Source organism: Lepisma saccharinum, chromosome 8 (genome assembly GCF_977018435.1).
Source record: "Lepisma saccharinum chromosome 8, izLepSacc3.1, whole genome shotgun sequence".
In the NCBI taxonomy this organism is placed as follows: domain Eukaryota; kingdom Metazoa; phylum Arthropoda; class Insecta; order Zygentoma; family Lepismatidae; genus Lepisma; species Lepisma saccharinum.
In genome coordinates, this window is record NC_139236.1 from 54,876,293 (window position 1) to 54,892,406 (window position 16,114).

The window sequence follows — 16,114 nt, forward strand, 5'->3', positions numbered from 1 at the left end:
CAAACCTGGGACTCCTTGATTACAACGCGACGATTCAACCACAGTGCCATTGTCTAGCTTTTTTGAAAATTATTATGTTGGTTTTATTGGTCATATGTGCATATATTGACCACATTTTATCTCTAGGTCTTGTTACAGGTTGTTTACCAAAATAGCAAATACAAAATTCTTGACCTTTCTTTCCTTTTTCTTGACCTTGTTTCTCTTTCTCTTAACATTTATTTAATCCCCACCCCTCCCTGAAAATAGATATTTGATTCGATGATAAGCACCCACCACAAGGTTGGTTAAGATGAAAACTGAAGCTGTACTTTAACAAGACTTAGACTTGCTTTAATTACACAGGCCTGCGATGAAAAAAATACAAGGGAAGTTATAGGTGAACTTTATGTATTTTGTGGTGCTGAGTTAAAAAAAAATAAAGAAAAATGTCTATCACGTCACGTTTTCTTGAAAAATTTAATTGTACTTGGATTTGTATGAACATTTACCATTAATATGTTGTTTAGGCATGGAATATCTTTCCTCCCTGCCTGACCATCATTCTACCATGGTGAAACGTTACCCCTCGGTGACTCCCCCCATCGACGTCCCTCCCTCCCCGTCGCAATCGCTCTCGACCAATAGCGTCGCGCAAATCCTTATCTTGGTTCGCCGACTGTGCAGGAACGCTCACTAAGCCAGCGTAATCGGCAGTCACCTTCCAGTTGTGTCGAGCTTTATCTGGATTGATCCTGAACGTGTTATTCCTAAGACTGAATTCTCGTGACTTGTCTGGAGGCAGCAGAAACGATATAAAACAGATGTCCTAATGAGGGACTCAGTTTATCGCTCTTTAACCCAGCAGATCAAGTACTTACCATGTTCATAGTAAGATAAAAGACGTGGAAATTTGTAGGTTCGTCTCAATTTGTCTTTCATGTGTAGTGTCGTGCGTGCGCTGATACAGTGACAAGTGCAAACTGTATCACAAAAACAATTGTAACTGGTGTTTTCCTCTGTGCGTTTCGTGAACCATGGCTTCGAGTTCGAGACGTTGTGAAAATGTGCCAGATGACTTTTGTTACATATGCGGCGAATATAGTGCTCTTAAACATCGCATGAGGAGCATTACAAACTATGTAAGAAAACTTTATCTTTCGTATTTTGGCATGAAACTCGGAGACCAGGACAAATCGTGGGCTCCTCATAAAGTGTGTGTGCAGTGTCTCAATGATCTACGCTTATGGCTCAACGGAAAGAAGACTGCTTTACGCTTTGGAATTCCTATGACATGGAGGGAGCCGAGGAACCACTGTGATGACTGGTACTTTTGTGCCTGCCATGTCCGTGGGTATAACCGAAAAAATCACAAGCTAATCTCTTATCCTGAGAACATTCTATCGGCCTCATGGACCTGATGTGCCAGTGCTTTTGCCTCCAACTGAATTACCAGTCATCTCTTCAGAGTCTTCAGACTCGGAACATCCAGACGGCCAAGGCTCCGATACCGAATATAAGCCCTCTGGAGGCGATTCACCTCAGCCCTTCTCTCAGGTTGAACTTAATGATCTGATTAGAGATCTGGGTCTTTCGAAAGAGGCAGCTGAATTGTTGGGCTCCAGATTGAAAGAAAAACATTTATTGGCCAAAGGAACCACGTTTTATTGGTACAGGAATCGAAAAAAGGACTTTGTTCAGTACTTTGAGGAAGCAGAGAACCTGGTCTATTGTTCTGATGTTCCCGGATTGATGAGCAAATTTAATATCACCTACGATAAAGATCAATGGAGGCTGTTTATAGATTCATCGACAAGGAGCCTGAAAGCTGTCCTTCTTCATCACGGAAGCCAGTATGCATCTGTACCAGTTGCACACTCGGTACATTTACAAGAACACTATGAAAACCTGGCTCTCGTCCTCAACAAAATAAAATATGCCGACCACAGTTGGACCATTTGCGGTGATTTGAAAGTTATCTCCATGTTTCTTGGTCAACAAGGTGGATATACAAAGTTCCCATGCTTCATTTGTGAGTGGGACAGCCGTGCAAAGACTCAACATTGGGTCAAGAAAGAATGGGCTAAAAGACAAAATCTTGAACCAGCACCAAGAATGTGATTCGGAACAGCTTAGTTGACCCAAAAAAAAGTATTGTTACCCCCGTTGCATATCAAATTAGGTGTAATGAAGCAATTTGTCAAGGCTATTCCAAAAGATGGCGATTGTTTCAAATACCTGTGCAAAAAGTTTCCAGGTTTATCTGCAGCCAAGTTGACAGAGGGAATCTTTGTTGGTCCAGATATCCGCAAGCTCATGAAGGATAAAGACTTTGAGACTAGCACGACAACAAAGGAGAGAGAAGCTTGGGTTGCCTTCAAAGATGTGGTCAGTAAATTTCTGGGGAATTACAAGGATCCTGACTATAAAGCAATTGTTATGAATATGCTGGACAAATTTCAAGCGTTGGGTTGCTCCATGAGTGTCAAACTACATTTCCTTCACTCACATGTGGACTATTTCCCCGAAAATTTAGGAGCAGTCAGCAAAGAACAGGGTGAAAGGTTCCACCAAGATATTAAAGATATGGAGCGCAAATATCAAGGACGATGGGACAAGAACATGCTCGCCGACTACTGTTGGATGTTAACACGAGAGAGGCCTGAGATTGCATATAAAAGAAGAATGTCAAAAAGAAGTTTCAAAGGCAAAAGGGTACGTACGTAAATATAAACTTTGTTTGTGTTTGGTTTTGTTGTTTGTTCAGTTTACAATTTTGTGTCTAACGTTCATGTACACATACATTGCTCCTCGTGGTCAATCGTCTATTTTATGTACGTTACCTTAATAAACACAAATGAACAAAATACGTTGGTGCTTTTTTTCTAGAAACTTCACCATAATGGGATGTAAAAAGTGTAAACGCAAGGGAAGTTTGTGTTTTTCTCTCGACCAGAGGAATTTTCGCGAACAATTTTGCATGCACTATCTGGCAACAGTGGTTTTCTTCCATTTAAACCTATAAAAAATAAAATCAATTGCCAATAAATCAATTTGCATCACCAAGCATCGATTTTACATAGATTTAAATGCATCAAAACCACTGTTGCCAGATAGTGCATGCAAAATTGTTCGCGAAAATTCCTTTTCACATAGGATTTTAGCAAAAATATTGATATCGATTTTACAAAAAATCCTGACGTGATGGAAAAAAATGGAGGTTATTTTCGAAATCAGTACACCCAATAACATAAAACTCAGCGAACACGTCTCTTGTATTTTTCAACAACTTCAATTTCGCAGGCCTGTGTTATTAATGTACATGAAAATTAATGATTCAAACTTCATTGTGGATAGGGAATGGCCACATTATTTAATATTTTTACAAAACTTCACCCATACAAGAATGTAATTCTTATGAAACAAACTGAATAAATCTAAAACACAACTCAATAAAATTTAAGATTTCCAAATATTTAATTTCATCAAATCCCAGTACAGGCATATAATAGAGGTCTGCAAATGTGATACAGTGCCCGCCTGCCGCAATGGGAAGAAATACCTGCCCACTCCCACCCTGTGCAGTTGTTGTCGTGAACCAAACCGACTCGCCGATCTGAAGGGGATGTTTTCAGGTGTCCATCAGTACCCAGCGTGGTTCAACAGCAGGCAGGCAGCCGACGACCATCGCTGTCTACTGCATTGGGAGCACGGGCATCGGAAGCAGGGGCGGACAGGGAATACAGGACACTCAATATACACATTGCGAATCTGTTACAGGCAAATGTTAAAACTGATAATACAATGTTCGAATTATAAATGTCACTGCATGAAAAGGCTGCTCAGGAGAAATCTCGAAAACGTTAAATGTGAACGACTGTCGAGTGACTTCCCGTTTGATAGGTTTATTAATTTCAAATAACAGGGAACATACTGTAGTACTGGTAACAATGTTTTAATAGTTAACAACAAATCTAGGTCAGATATAATTGGATACGTCAATGGTGTTACAATTACATGAAGGACATAGGAAGCATTCATAGCCTCTACTAAATAGTTTGGAGTGCCCATTTGAAAGCACTTATCCATATAAGAAAATGAATTTCCTAAAAGTTGTTATGGCAGGATTCAAATTTAACAGGACAAGTCTCTAGTGCGGTTATAGCATGGTCCTAAACCAAGTGAAATTTCAACTCTAACATCGTGTTTTATTAGAGACCGATTCAAGAGTCTCTAAAATCTTGTGATTTTAAACAAGACAGTCCAACATACAGGCTACTTCTTCTTGATCGAATTACTGACAACCTTCAAACCTACAAAACAAAATATTCCCCTTTTGCATTTTGTAATAAATACTTCAAAAGCATCACAATTTATATATAAAAAAGTATTCTTTCATCTTTCATAAATACGTAATTTATTTTGATTTTTCATTTAGCCACTTTTGGCAAATGCAACATTGAGGATGAGTATTGATATGGTAAGTGATGAAGCGACACTCACAAGGAACACCTATGCCCGGGACGGGATTTGAACCTGGAATCCCTAGCATCATAGCACGCTGTACTAACCACTTTGCCATGCTTGTCAGCAAATTCGTAATTAAACATCCATATAATAAATGTTCTCGATTTCTGGTCTTACAACCAGACAATTTTTTTTAAGCGATTGCTAAGACGATAGTTTTAAAGAAATAAAATCGAATTCATAAGAATGGAAAATCAGTTACATTTTCTTTTATTCAATTTACCAATATGTTCTAATTAATTATAAAAATGCAATGAGACATTAAAAAAAAATTTGAAAATAAAGTTGCCTCAAGTGGGGATCGAACGTAAGACCCTCACTACTGCAAGCACCTGCCTTAACCACTACGCCATTTCTCCAACCTTGAAAATTGTGACTCTTCTCAGTCCTTTCTGTATCCTGCTACTTATGCTTACAATTTATTTTGTACTGGAACGGAGTTTGAAATAATCATGTCAAATACATGTTTTTTAATGCTGAATCTACTTATGTAGGTTTCATTGGGAATTCTGAACAGTCTCCTCAGTTATCGTCACATTGTTGTTATAGCGCTGTGCCAAGAATAATCATGACTGTGCCGACTGTCCGCTTAAATTCCCAGATGAACTGCAAATACCTGCTCCAGCACAAGCATGAGTCATTAGTCTGCAACCGCAGTTGGATCCCATCCAGCAAAGAACCAAGCAGGGACAATGACAGCCCGTGTCCCTCCACCATGTGCAGTGGATTGAAGGCAGGTGGCAGGTGGGATACGTGGATATTCGTTCTTGCAGCGGGTCATGCCTGCCCACGCAGATGTCAAGTATATAACAATATAAGTTCACTATACTGTAAAAAGACAAAAACATTCTTGATGAAAAGTATAATTTCTTGATCTTTCCTTGACATTCTTGACTGGTAGACACCCTGTTATGTTTTGTTTAAGTTTCTTTTCTGTGTAAACCAATGTATGTGTACGTTTATCTGTCGTCTGTAATTGGAGGTTTACCTCTGTTGAGGGCAGTAAATAAATAAATAAATGAATTTTCCTGGAGTTTTCCAGAATCCTCAATTTTTCCAGAGTATGCATTACACAATAAATTGTTATATTTTAAATTTATTTTCCCCCTCATAACCACATCATTCTCATTTTCTTTATTATTATTATTAATAATAATAACAACAATTAATAATAATAAAGATGGGTCAGGTTAAACACTACTCTATTGATTTTGGCCAATGTACACATATCAGAGTATTGGTAATATTAAAAATAATTTTACCAAGCAAATATATTTATAAATAGCCTGTAATTTTGTGCAATATTTTACAGTTGTAATTTTTGTGAATAAAAACATATAATTCATATTCACGCTGTCCAGGTATTAATGTATGATTAATAGGTTTATCCTTTACGGTAGAGATGTGCTGAAGCCGATTACAGATGTATGAAAATTGGCAGAAATTGACATATTGGCATCGGTATCGGAAACGGCAAAAATCTGATATTTAAACCGGTACAGATTACACTAGAGTTTTACCTTCTAATAAGTTTTATATTCTAGTTTTGCAAGATTTATTTTAAAATTTGGTTATGATTCGTCATTATTGTAGAGTTTTTGTAATAAAATTATTGCAAACTCTCATTCAGAGGATCAACCTAACTATAAATCGGAAATAAAACAGTACATTGCTGAACCAGGATCTGCTGTTGTATTGGAAATTCAAAAATGAGTATTCAAACTGAAGCAAGTGCTGAGAAAATACTTGTGCATACCTGCTGCATCAGTATTCAGTGATTGAGTGTTCAGTGTTGCTGAACAGATTTGCGATAAGAGAAGAAGTAGGTTGCTTCCTGAAGTGCTTCCAAATCTCGTATTTCTGAAGTTGAATCTGGCAGAACAGGAATTCATTTTGCATTTCAAAGAACTGCTTCTGTACTAATGTTAAATCTTTAGGTTCACATAACCTTTTGTAGATGCAAATGTACATTCGCATCTCTTGAGAATATACAGGGTGGGTCAAAAGTCGCAAAACACCTAAATAAAAGAAGCCACTGTGGGGATAGTTGTCAGTGAGTGTTGGATATGCATGTTGGGGGTGGGGGATAACTTTATGATGAGGTTGATCTTGACGGCCGCCATCTTGGATTCAACGTCATTTTTTTAAATGGGAAGGGGGTCGTGTGACACATAATTTTAGGCTAGAATTTTTTCAGGAATTAAACGGTGTTGTCCATTTTGACGTATCTTTATTCGTGTAGGAGTTACAAAGGTTTTCTCTTCGTTGCAGGTTGACAGGACAACATGAAACTAAGCGACGCTGAATGGGTTGAGATCATCCTAATATCAGGGGAAAGAAGTTCTCGCACCATTGCAGCCGATTTCAACGCTCGCCATCCAGACCGACATCCAATTTCCCACGCCACAGTTGCATCACTGCTGTCCCGGTTCACTGCCACAGGGAGTGTGAAAGATACGCCACGGTCTGGGAGGCCATGTTCATCAACAGATGAGGCGACAACCATCGCCGTGTTAGGTAGCTTCGCCCTCAGTCCCACAAGGAGTGTGCATAGCATGTCTGATGTGACTGGTGTTGGCAGATGCTCCATACGCCGGATCTTGAAGACACATAATTTTCATCCATTCAAGCTGCAGTTATTACACCACCTTTCTGAAGACGATCCTGACTGCCGGCTTCAGTTTGCGGAATGGGCAACAGCACAGCTTGCAGATAACCCACAGTTCGCCCAGAATGTGCTCTTTACAGACGAAGCTAACTTTTACGTTAACGGGGAGGTTAACAAGCAGAACCTGCGTTATTGGTCAGACAGTAACCCACATTGGACTGATCCATCCAAGATGGTTGGACATACCAAAGTCATGGTGTGGTGCGGGATCTTGGGAACACGAGTCATTGGTCCTGTGTTCATCCACAACAATTTGAATGCCGACAGCTACAAAGAGATGTTGGAGGAGCTGGTGTTCCCATCCATAGCGACGGAGGATGGTGACTTCCCCTTATGGTTTCAGCACGACAGGGCACCACCTCACTACGGTCTGCAGGTACGTCGATTACTCAACGAACAGTTTCCACAGCGCTGAATTGGCCGTCGAGGTCCAGTGGAGTGGCCTGCAAGATCCCCCAATCTCACTCCCCTGGACTTTTACCTATGAGGCCACCTCAAAGCCGTGGTGTATGCGGTCAAAATCAATGATCTTCGCCACTTGGAACAGCTGATCATTGATGCATGTGCAGCTATTACACCAGATGTCCTGTTACGTGTGCATACGGAGTGGCAGAAGAGAATGGAAATGACTGTCCAGCATGAAGGAGGCCACATCGAGCATATCATGTAAAGTGTGCTACTTTTCAAAATTTGAAAAAAGAAACCTTTGTAACTCCTACACGAATAAAGATACATCAAAATGGACAACACCATTTAATTAATGACAAAATTCTAGCCTAAAGTTATGTGTCACACGACCCCCTTCCCATTTAAAAAAATGAAGTTGAATTCAAGATGGCAGACTTCAAGATGGCGGCCGTCAAGATCAACCTCATCATAAAGTTTTCCCCCACCCCCAACATGCATATCCAACACTCACTGACACCTATCCCCACAGTGGATTCTTTTATTTAGGTGTATTGCGACTTTTGACCCACCCTGTATATGCAATAGAAATGTACATACCAAATTTATTTTTGTCATGCAGAAAATAACATCCCATTTTTGTTTAATAATCTTATGTATCGGAATAGGTAAATTTTCAGCTTCGTCACATCGCTACTTTATGGCTAGAGGAGAAATCATACAGGGATATGTATTCTGTTACTAGCTGTCTGTATTGTCCTACTATGTATGTGAATGTTTCGGACATACGTCCAGTTTTCAATTGAATATGTTATTTGATCAACATCTAGTTTTTATTTCGTTCTACTAATATTTACCTGCATATCCATGTCTTTCACACGAACCTTTGGACATGAAGGAAATGATCCACTGGCTTATGTGCTTCCTCCACTCTAGGGATGCCAAACACATCAGGGCAAAATTCACTTTGGTCGAATTTCATAACTTCTACCTTACGAATGGGATCAAACATATCACTTCACTGCCTTATCACAGCTCTACCAACAGCTTAGCCGAACGATACGTTCGTACTGTCAAGACCAGCATTACCAAGCTCATAACTTACAAACCCAACCTGAGCACACTCGAACTGGATATGGGAATTGCCAACCTCCTTTTCATCCTTCGGAACACTCAACTGGGAGGCCAGGAAAGCCTACCAGCTGTGTCGGTCTTACAACACTGGTCCAGGTTTAGGTGGGAACTCAATGATGTATTTGTGAATCTCCATTCAAATTTCAGGACATCAGCGAAACAGTTCCCAGATAGCATGTAAGTTAACTGCAAGTTAAATCAACATTCGATTTAACTTGCAGTTAACTTACGTGCTATCTGGGTTTCAGAAAGACTCATCATCGAGGTATGGTACCTTCTCCATCAGTTCAGCCATTTAAGTTCAATCCCCTGAACACGATACTCCAAATTACACTCAAGGAGTTATTGTTCATCGTCTTCAGGATAGTATCCTTTATGAGATCATGCTAGAAGATGGGAGTCACACAAGTGGTACACCCCAGGTGGTTGAAGAGATGTGTTACATGCAACACTGACGATATTTCATCTCCAGAAGGAAATTCAGTCAACCACGGTGGGACAGTACCAGAACCACCACAGACAGAACTGGATACCCAGGACCAACTACTGGCACACTTTACTCCTTTCCAAGTGCATCTACAAGGAATTGCCACCCACCACATTGCTACTGCTATAAACACACCTGATTTTTTCTTATTGGAACACCTGGAAGGTGCAGGTATTAGTGTATGGCTACAAGGTTTGGCCTTCATGGCTAGAAGAAATGAAACCATAGAGATATATATTCTGTTACTGGCTTTCTGTGTGTGGTACAATGTATGTGACTATGTCCAGTTTTCAATTAAATATGTTCTTTGTTCAACATCTGGTTTTTATTTCATTATACTGATATTAAACTGCATATCCATGTCCCTCACACAGACCTATCACATGTGGTTTGCAAAGTAAATGTTTAAATACAGTTTGTTTCTCAAAGGTAAAATCCATTACAATCAATCCGTTTCAAACATTAATTAATGAGCCATTCGTGTTTTCCAAGGAACAGGCCGTATCACCCACCGACATTGATTTCAAAGAAATTTTGTACACTTATAACCTAGGTAAGAAACTGCATCAATTTTCTCTTGTCTGGGCCTTATACTTTTACAGTTACAGGAGGTCAAAGTTTTCAGGATTTGCTAATACATGTTGCTCCTGGCTCTTCATTGCAGGATTGTAGTGCATTAATAGAATAATTATATTTCACCATGCAATTTTCGTAGCTTCATGAAATGTTTTCTGTAAGCCAATCAAAGTATGCAGAATCAAATAAAAATGCCCAAAGACTCACATATTTTTCTCCATTATTGCGAAAAAAGATTTTGCATAAACAAAACATGTTTGTTACTGTAAAAAACCTCAAATTGCATTAATTAATATTTTGGTAAAAGGTGATCCTTTGAACTTATCTGTTTGTGCGTTTCACTAATTCTCTAAGTATGTTCTAACATATTATGAAAAAAAAAGTTGTGGGGGTTTGATGGCTTGTGTGTAAAATTTATGCTAATTTATAAAACACACTTGAATTTTAAAAAAAACAACTGATATTGCACTTTACCAAGACTTTTCTTAATTGATTACAACTGTCAACAGAGTAACAATGATTATATTTATGACTATTACAGAAAACAAACTGCATAACTTGGTTAGGAAGGCCAAGACGAAGAGGGAGGGATAACGTGGAGATGGACCTAAAGGAAATTGGTAAGGATGTAAAAGATTGGATTGATCTTTCCCAGGATAGGGACAGATGGAAGGCTTGTGTTGCTGCAGCCATAAATCTTCAGATTTAAGAAGGCTAGAGAGTTACGTTAGTTATGCTAAAACATATATTTAAAATATTTACATAGACTTGTATACAAGGTGGGCCAATAGTTAGAACCATCTCTTTAAAAGACAGACGAGCTGATGCAAACAAATCTAATGTTGCAAAACATGATGTGGGTGAGGTATAAAACTATCCAGGCGATCCTACAAAATGGCCGCCATCTTGAAGTCAATGTTATTTTATTAAATGAAAAGTTGGTCATGTAATATATGAAAATGGGCTAGAAGTTGACAAGAAACATCATGGTGAGCTCAGTTTTAATGTAACTCCAATCATTCCTGCGTAATTGGTTATTTTGTTATTTGCACAAAATCTTGGAATCAACTTAATTTTTTTAAATGGAAAGGTGTCATGTGACACATCAAAATGGACCAGAATTTCATGTATGTGTGAAGTATATAATTTTAGTTTGACATTAATTTTTAAGGTGGGGAGGCTGTAAACCCCATTCTCCCCTTTCTACACTGCATAAAAAGCATTTACCAAGGTTTTCATTGATTTGGTTTATTTTACGTTACATTCAGCTACTTTTGATGAGTCATGATATGACGGAAGTGATAGTGATGAAGGGACACACAAAGAACCCTCATGCCCACGCTGTGATTCGAACCGGGGACAACCTCTGCCAAGGAACCACATTTCTGACCCATAAGTAACATTTCACCTCACAAATGACTTGCATTTTATATTTAGTATTTTTTTTTAAATAAGGAATTATTGTACTACCAAAGAAAGATAAATATTCTGCACAATTTAGGCATTTTGTAAGACACTTATTATGCAGTAGTGTATTCTTCAATCAAGAAGATTTACAGTGGGTAGGCCATATGGTACGAATGGGAGAGGAAAGAAGCAATTGCATGATTCTTGTTGGGAAACCTGATGGTAAGAGACCTGTAGGAAGGCCAAGATGAAGGTGGAAGGATAACATTGAGATGGACGTAAAGAAAATCGGTAAGGATGCAAAATTCACACTGAATTTGAAATTTTGGATGCATCAGCACTTAGGCTATTTTGCACCCGTCACAGTATACGGTGTCCAGCGCCTTACCATAACTAAAATATACGTAATGTTGAGGGACTCAAATATTCTTACTTGGGTTAAAAGCTGAGGCTGTAAAGGGGCACTTGGGTAAGGACAAAACACAGAACAACATATACATGACCCTATGAGGATTATACTGGTCGTTAGGTACAGATGAAAGAGCCTCATTAGGTAAGGATGAAAAAGATTGGATTGATCTTGACCAGGATAAGTACAGATGGAAGGCTTGTGTTGCTGCAGCCTCAAACCTTCAGGTTTAAGATAGTTAGTATTCTCCTATTTTACCTGGTATACCACTGTTAAACTTTTTTCATGAAATTGCTGCAAAATGTAAAGTTGTTTGGACTTCTGTTTTTGTTTTACTTGTATGTTTGCATTGGTGTTCTATTTGTTTGTAATTAGTATAAAATATATATGTGCAAAAAAAATACAAATTATTGTCGTAAACCAGGTTCAGAATATACCACTGTTATTATGGAAAATAAAACAAATCAATATTATATATGTATGTTGTTTTGACGATGTGATCGTTTGCAGTGGTCTTCTTGAAGCTAGCAATGTCACAATAAAATTTAATTTTTCAGTAATACTAATACATTCAACATAATTGTAAGCCATTTTATTGAAATTCCTTGCAGGTATTTGATTAACATTTGGATGTTCAAGACTTTGCTTCATCAAGTTGTACAGAAACAGCACAGTTCTTAGTAAGACACTAGTATATTTTGAATTATTTAACAATGCTGGAAATGTTAAAAGCAATTGTTACAAGAAAAAACAATGAATGGAAGTTAGGAATTTTAAAGTGATTACTGAGCAACTGAAGTTGAGGTGTTGTCCATAATGAGAAATAAGAATGAATAGTATTGTTGATTCATTGATGACATTGGAACATAAATCATACAGTAACTATTTTAGCATTAATTTCATAGGGATGGATCAATGTGAAAGTTCCTGCAAGTAACAATTAAGTACTGGTATACAGTGCTGAGATAAAATATCATGAAGACCTTGAATGGTTCATTTGCCTCCATAATTAATGTCTACAAAACAGGGTGACTGAAATAGGTTCTAACATATCCTTATTAGGGGCATCCATATTATGTAGTGTTTTTTAATCAAGGGGTCTCAGGTTCAAAATGGCGGAGACAAATTACATGGTGGTTTAGAACTCATCTAGACCTTATTGACTTATCTGGGCACAAAGTGAAGTTAAAACAATTTTCACCACTATTTTTACATATTTGTTATTGTACATTTCCTTATTTCCACTTTTTGCCTAATCATGATGGTAAGAATGAGTAATGCTTAAGATTACATATATGAAGGGAACTCACAAAAGATGCCAATGCCAGGACTCGAACTTGGGAACTTTGGTGACAACATCAAATGTCGACAACTCAGGATGCTTGCCCGTTTATTTTAAAAGGAAAATACTGAATGTATTCATATGCCTTTTTAAGCTGGACAATTATACTTTGTACACATGTATTGGGTTGAATTTTTGATAGAAGGCTCCAAGTTTTGTGTTAACCCAGCATCAAGAGGACAATCAGGAAGTCACTTGAAAGAAAGAAGTAGCCCATTCTATGATTGGCTGATTTGTTTTTCTTTTTCTTTGCATTTCTGCCACTTTTGGCTAATCGAAAAGATGAGGATTAGTGACTATATGATGAAACTGAAGAAGGGACACTCACAAAGAACACCCATGCCGAGGTCACGATTTGAACCTGGGACCCTTGGTGCAGTAGCATGCTCTGCTAACCACTCTACAAGCAGGCCAGTCTAGAAACATACAGTACTAAATACTTCTTTCCGTGCTCCAGAATGTCTTTCTTCACACTTAGCAACACATAATCTTCATTAAAAAAAAAAAAATCCTTGCGAAATCGAGGGTGGGTTAAGTGACCACGGACCCCACGCATCATCCAATGGAAAGCCACTTGGTACCCCTTGGCCCTCAAAGAATGGCTGTAACAAGGGGTTTAGTTTAATTTACTGACAAGGATAAGAGTTCATAATTCATACAATAAGTTACCATAACTTAAATAATATTAATACCATACTCTGTCTCTGTAATCTTTAGGGCAAGGTTGCGCATAACAGAAAAGAAGGGGAGAAAGCAAGTTGGCGGAGCAAAGCAATGTGTATTGCTGCAAACAGCTGGTAGCTTCCCTTCTCACAAGTTCATTGGTCGAGCCCTCTCAAGTCACCACTTGCGAAGAGACTTGTTTTCGTTCACTCGCTCCAGAGATTCGCGGGACAGAGCGTAAGATTTAAGTCTTAGATATACATGTATGTACACGTACGGCTGTCCAACAAAGTGTTACAAATTTATTTTGATAATTCTGTTGCTCTTTAATGTTACAAATCTGTGCAACATTGCAGGAGTGTTTCTCCTCTTTACAGCTTAGAGAGAACGGGAGTTAACACAAGAGTGTCTAACAAAGATGGAAACCAGTGCATCATACCAATTGGAGACATGTATTAATTATTTCTGTATATTTTGTTAGTGTTTTCATTAGGAATCTTTACCTGTGTGAATTAATTTTCATCTATCGAAGTTTACTGAACTTTTTATCACAAAAAATACTGTTGCGCGAAGTAAGGGAAACATCTGATGGGCATGTTTGTAAATTGATATGTTTTCACATCTGTATTTTTCTGCTACTTGTGGCTAATCATGATGAGGATGAACGGTTATTAGATGAAATTGATGAAGACACACTCACAAAGAAACAGACCAGGACTTGAATCACGAACCTTCAATGGCAAGATGGTAAGTTGACCACTCAGCCACAAAAGTGAGCATAATACTTTACCCAAGCCTGTTCACGGTTTCAATTTTTAAGCTCTTTATATCAAACGAATATCTCCACTCCCCTTATGAAAGAATTCTGGGCTTTATGTTGACTTTTGGTTACCACATCTTTTCTTGTTTGTATGTCAAAATTTCCTTAAATGTTAATTTATGTCTACTTGGAAGAGAGGCAGTGTTATGACCTGTGAGCCACTTGATATATGGATGCACCCTGGGAGCAGGTTTTATCATAAGGGAGATTTCACACTGACATGACAAGTGTTGCATGCTGCTTGGCACTTTGCTGCAAAATCTCTGTAGTGTTGAGATATCATTCACAGTTTATTCTTTCAGGTAGACTTGTTACCATCTCTCATTTCATTCCATACAAGTTTGATCTCTTTTTCAAGTTAATTTTTACCACCACAACTATCTTCGAGTTTTGGCTGGAATTTTAGTGAGTATTTTTAATATTTTGATATTTTTATTTCATGGTGCCTGTCCGACAAGAAGACAGGTGACCTGTTAACGTCTGGATGCTTCCAGCACTCACCTTAAGACCGGGGTCTACTGTAAGGGTTGGTGGGAAGGGGGAAAAGTAGCCGATCTCTAGATGAACACTGGAATTGTTTATCTAGGGGTTGGCAGTGTTGCAATGTCTTCTTTTCACACAGACATGTTGCCACCTTTAAGTTTATTCTGTTTATTAAAGTATTTTCTCCCTTTTTCAGGTTAATTTCTAACACAGTGTCCATCTTTTGAGTTCTGGGTGGAATTTTGGTGAGTATTTTTAATATTTTGATATTAGACAGTGTGCTAATGGTGTGGTCAACACCCTGCCAATGGCACCACAAAAGACCCCCAAACCTTAATCCCAGACTCCACCCTTAAAATAACAATTTCAAAATTTCCAAACAAAAGGCCCTTCGTGCATCTCGCCTACGGTACTAGGAGCTCCAGTTGTAGTTGGGCAGCAAAGGAATTAAATAAGAAACCCTCACTATTAATGTAAACGAAAATCAAATTAAGAATTCCTTAGAGATCAAGTATTTTTATCCTTGAACAAGCCTTTTATAAATCTCGCCAACAAAAAAAATATTTTCTAATTTAAAAGGTATGACTTATGGGCACCCTGTATTTTAAACAAGGTAATGTTGTCTGTTAGTAACTGATGGTGTGTTGCCGACTCTTCGCTCAACCCTCAATTTCATCCAGTACATTATACACTTAGCTACCCTTCCTTAAGTGGGCTTACACACCCCAAACCATCTGACTCTTCTTGGACAATGAATTCCCTTATTTTTTGATTATTGTAGAACCACCCAAAATAAAAAAAAAAGATTTACTAGAGACAAAACTTCACATAATATGAGATGGCAAGGTCACGTAGCTAAACATTAGAATATGAATAAGAGAAGTACAAGTGCTACCTCCCCTTTCTTTCCTTATTGTGAAGCCACTTTTATTCTACTACCATTTCACAGTGCAATCAACTTTCATGCGACCACTGCTAGCACTAAACTCCCCCCAGCTGAAAGAAAGATTAGAGATTAGTACATGTAAACACACTGTTATGAATTACTTCCAAGGTCAAGATGTATAGGGTATTATCTCAAAGCCACCAGTAAACTAACTAAATTTATTATAAGATGTGATTATCCTAATGCAATATACTTTCATATATCTGCATTCATAAAGAAAATCTCAGGGTGACAATTTTCACCACCAATACCTATTCACTAAAGTGTA

General features: G+C 38.2%; 1 protein-coding gene across 1 annotated transcript in view; it reads right to left on the bottom strand.

The window, feature by feature from the left end:
* LOC145991789 (dynein axonemal heavy chain 7-like) overlaps positions 1 to 16,114 on the bottom strand; it is a 208,974-nt gene that overhangs the window by 18,188 nt on the left and 174,672 nt on the right. The gene's annotated exons all lie outside the window — the stretch shown is intronic.